Below are 4,627 nucleotides of genomic sequence, written 5' to 3'. Positions count from 1 at the left end.
CTCAGGCAGCTCCTATAAATTACCCCCTTCTCACTTTAATATCAAGTATGATATGTATTAGAGTGCAGGCTTTGGGCTAGACTCAAGTTGGAAGGCTGTCAAATAAAACACAAAATAGAAAAATAAATCCGAAGTGAAATTTATGACATGATTTTTAACTCCCATTACATTCCACTTAACAAATGCATATGTTTTACAATATCTTTAATAATAATTATTAAACATAGTAAAATACTTCCAAACTTGGCTCATTGCATAATTGTACTTCGAGTGAAAAAAAAAATTATCTGAGGCCTTGTCAATGTGCCACTTCCTCCTCCCCCAGCTTTTAACAGAAGCAGCCTCCAGTGGGATAATCCAAGCTGTGTTCAAGGAGTTGGCAAGTAGGTCCAATTAAATGTGGTTTTACTGTATTCTGGCGTTTGCATATCTAGTTTGCCAAGAAGTAATCTTTCACAAAAAAAAAAAAAAGGAAAGAAAGAAAGAAAAGAAAAGAAAAGAAAAGAAAAGAAAAAAAGAAAAGAGAAGAAAGACAGAAAGATGGGGGGGGGGGGGGACTCTGTACTGGCCCAGAATCAGACTGGATGGTATCACATAACTTTACCCCATGGCTAAGATAATCTCTTCTTTTCTTAAGTAGCTATGGAACACGTATAATCTATCCATCATATTCCGGTGTGAACCATAAACACCAACCTGTGTGGAGCATCTTACATTTATACATGAAAAGACTGGAATTCATCTCAATAGGTCTGTTTATTTTAATTATTAAACTCCAAGGGGTTAGCGCTCAACCACCTGAGCTTGGTGTATTTATTCAGGTGTACTCCAGTCGGATTATTTGAATGAGGCTGTAAATGATCCTATTGACTATTAAATACCCACTTGTCGAAGCGGGAGTTGTGCACATTCACAAACCTGGGGACCTGGACCTGGGAGGGCTACTTCTCTGCTTTGTAGCTGAAATGCTGGGCAGCTCCTTCGCTGGTGTCTTACTCGGCCTGGGGCCTTCATGGAGGAGCTGACTAGAGCAGAGCAGTCCTTTCCAGCTAACCCAGGCTCTCCATGAACGGCCAGCCGTATCCAAAGTCCAGATGGAAAGCTGTCAACAAAGAGACTCCTTCCGCTCTGCCTACTGCATGATTCATCCCTGGCAAGAAGACAGGCCCGGAGATGGCCCCACCACCTTGACTCCCATAGGTGAGCCAGGCAGAGAGCACAGGTGCCCACTCGGCAGGTCAGCGGGAAGGGATCGGGTCCGAAAAAAAGGCTGCAAACCCCACAACCTGGCCTTTGCTACTAATCATGAGCTCATTAAAAACACATGCAGAAATGGTTAAACAAAACCCTCTAAAATCTTTTACAAAATCGCCAGTCTATTAGGGAGACAGAGCCCGCAGCAATCTCTCCCTCCAATGTGTGCAACCGAGCAGCTAATGTCCTTTGGACTCTTGTCTATGGCATCAAGCAGAGGGAAGGTTGTGTCTTTTTTTTTTTCCCCCGGGGGAGGGGTGCTTGTTTGGTTTTGGTTGTTTTTGTTGTTGTTTTGTTTTTTTTTGTTGTTGTTTTTAAAAAAAACCAAATGATTCAATATAGCAACAAAGAACTGTTTTTACCAAACATGTATTGTTATGCTCATTGCCTTTTACAAAAACTGATGAAAACGGTGAGATCAAAAAGGAAGATTGGATCATAATAACAAGAAGGAAAAGAAAAGAGAAGAGAGATGACTGTGGCCCAACTGCTTTTGTGAAGTGGCATGGTATCAAAGAGGGAGGTGGACAGGCTGATTAGGGACTCTGAAGCCATCCAGTGCTTGGCCCTGACACACACACACACACACACACACACACACACACACACACACGTAATGTTGGATCATATATTAGTATTTAAAAGTGTCTGACTAAGCAGAATGCATGGCCGTATTCTGCTGGTTTTCGGGCAGACGCACTGTCCTCCAGTGAATGGACTTACACCCATTTGCATGGCACCATGATATGGCTATGACAACACACAGGGCGCATCGGTGACACAAGGCCTGACACCAAGATTATCTAAGCTCTGACCTGGCATGAGCCACCTTCTCCTGGCTACATGGGACCTGGGCACTTGTCTGTTGACATTCTGTATGACATTTGCCATAGTAGTGTTTATACTTAACGATACTCCAGAGAACATCAGTCACAGGTTTGTTTGGGTTTTTTTTTTTTAATTTTTTATTTCTTCAGCATTAGTGGAGGGGTTGGGGCACTTGACATAGCAGCTTTTCTTTGATGTCAATGAGGTCTTCCTTTTATTTACCCCCCAAAAAAGAAGTGATATGGGTGTGGTACCCTAGATCAATCAGAACAGGCACAGAGAAAGCTGTCAGAAGGGGACAGCAGTGTGACCCCAGTGAGGAAACTTGCACATGTGTTTTTGCACCATGAGCCCACCTGAGAGTGTGTAAGCTTTTCACAATTACGACCCTTTAATTTTCACACAGCATGGAGAAATTGCTTTCTATGAGGGCATGCTGAAAACAAAATAAAGTTGAAACTATTAGTATTTGCTGAGTTTAATGTTTTTAAAAGAAAAATCCACATTGAATAAAAATAAAATAAAAATTGTAAAAAAAAAAAAAATCCACATTGCTGGAGAGGCTTTGTGATAGGAAAACCTTTCACCTTGGTGTAAAACAGATTTTTTTTTGTTTTATAGTAGTACTGTCCCCTAAAATATTCATAGCATCTTTCCTCTGAGAGCTTAGTAGTCTGTACATACGTTCACGGCTGCACTGTGTCAAGGAAGAAGTTACAGGGTATAGTCTTCCTGCTCTTAGAAATGAAGAAACGAATGTGGCAGAGTGGGAGCCCACATTTGTGGCATGGACATGTCTCCCTGAGTTTCCTTTGAGGGTTCTTTCCAGTAGCTGACAGTGAGAGGAGGTGAGAAATATTCTAAGAAAATGGGGCCAGTAAGGGGAAACCCAGAGACTCCCTCCCACTTGGGCAGCAGAGGAGTTTTGAGGTTCCTGGAGGCTGACACCTCAGCACCCCGCCACACTTCTCTGCCTCCCCGGTCCAGCAGCACTGACAACTGTCTGCTCCCTGCCTGTCCCTGCCTGGACTGAGCACTGCCTCGTTGTGGCTGAACAAATAACACGCTTTATGGAAACCCAAGCAGTCCCTTCCTAGCTGGGAGTGTGAGAAGAGAGAGTGAGTGGGGAGGATGCTGCAGTTCTTGAGGTGAAGGAGATGAGGCCAGCAGGGCTCAGAGGGCAACAGAGAGTGCCCTGCTGTACAGAGCTGAGGACTGGGTCAGACTGGAAGGAAAACCCACAATAGCGGCGGCGGCAGCAGCACTCCAATTTAGATTCCAACAGTAACTGTTTGTAGCAGACAATGGGTATGGTAACCCGTGACAAATATTACAGTGAGAATTTGACTTCAGAGGTATAACCAGGATGGAGATTGCAGACTTGGTCTTGATCAAAGATGACCCTAAAGCGAGGGATTTGACCATTGTCAAATTTGGAATCTAAAAGGAGAAGCTAGGGCCATCCATCTTTCAAATGCTACCTACCCAAGGTCTTGGGGAGGTGTGAGATGTTTGCAAAGAGCTTGAACCCTCTTCTCCCCAACACCTTGCTCTCAGCTGTTTCTCACTGACCCAGAGTGAAAGACTTGGAAGTCACCTCTGTGCCAGGGAGCTTCCAGTGCATATGATTCTAGGTTACACCTACCTTGGAGAACACTCACAGCAGCAACCTGTGGGAAGAGGCTATCAGACAGACGCCGCAGGTCTTGACAACGCAGAGAATTTCTGAGCCATTCTAGCTAGACCTCAGATTTTTCATAATGTGAACAAAAGAATTAATTTATTATTTTAAAGACTATCAGCCCAGAATCCAACTATTCAGATCTGAGATACAGTTTTATTTTTTGTTTTGGTTTCTTTCTTCCTTCCTTCTTTCCTTCCTTCCTTCCTTCCTTCCATTCTTTCTTTCTTTCTTTCTTTCTTTCTTTCTTTCTTTCTTTCTTTTTTTCTTTCTTCCTTTCTCTCTCTCTCTCTCTCTCTCTCTCTCTCTCTCTCTCTCTCTCTCTCTCTCTCTCCTGCTTATAAGGCTTAACTATTATTTTTGGAGAGATTAAAAAATATACATACTAGTAAATAAAAACAACATGAAGATTGAGAGCCTCATTCTTCGAGGGTGTTATTTGACTGACTATTAAACAGCAACACATCAATCATCTAAAACCCTTCCATACTGGTCAAGCCTACAGACCGCCTGTCATATTCTCACTAAAGTATTATTTTTACTGCAAGATAAGCACCTTTACATAGCATGCCGAGTAAATGATGACAAGCCTCCCCTCCCTCCCCCTCTGCACAGAAGTGGTTCTAGCATCGCTTTGAGGCATCCCTCAAGTAAAATAACATATAAATAGAACGTGAGAAACCACCACATTTTTCTAGACTTCACACTTACTATGAAAAGCAAAAGTTCTTTGTGCCCCAACATCTACTCTAATTTCTTTGCCTTTCGCTGAAGGTTTTCATCCAGTTTGATGTCATTTATTGTAAGGAGCCCAGAAATGTCTCAGTTCTTTACCTACAGGCTCAGCCCCCCACCTCACCCGCC

General features: G+C 43.0%; 1 long non-coding RNA gene across 3 annotated transcripts in view; it reads right to left on the bottom strand.

Annotated features, from left to right (window-relative positions):
- The window catches only part of Gm29856, a 5,445-nt gene extending 1,493 nt beyond the window's left edge, over positions 1–3,952 (bottom strand). For 2 of the 3 annotated variants that reach the window (XR_373736.4, XR_001779554.2), the window contains exons 1-2: positions 919–3,952; positions 1–95 (exon numbers count right to left, since the gene is read on the bottom strand). The exon at positions 1–95 is cut by the window's left edge. This is a non-coding gene — a long non-coding RNA (predicted gene, 29856). Of the gene's footprint in view, positions 96–885 lie in introns of all 3 variants that reach the window. The other variant, XR_373735.4, reaches the window with a different exon arrangement.
- Positions 3,953–4,627: the final 675 nt, after the last annotated feature.

Source organism: Mus musculus, chromosome 1, assembly GCF_000001635.26.
Source record: "Mus musculus strain C57BL/6J chromosome 1, GRCm38.p6 C57BL/6J".
In the NCBI taxonomy this organism is placed as follows: domain Eukaryota; kingdom Metazoa; phylum Chordata; class Mammalia; order Rodentia; family Muridae; genus Mus; species Mus musculus.
This window is presented reverse-complemented; position numbering and strand designations above follow the sequence as displayed.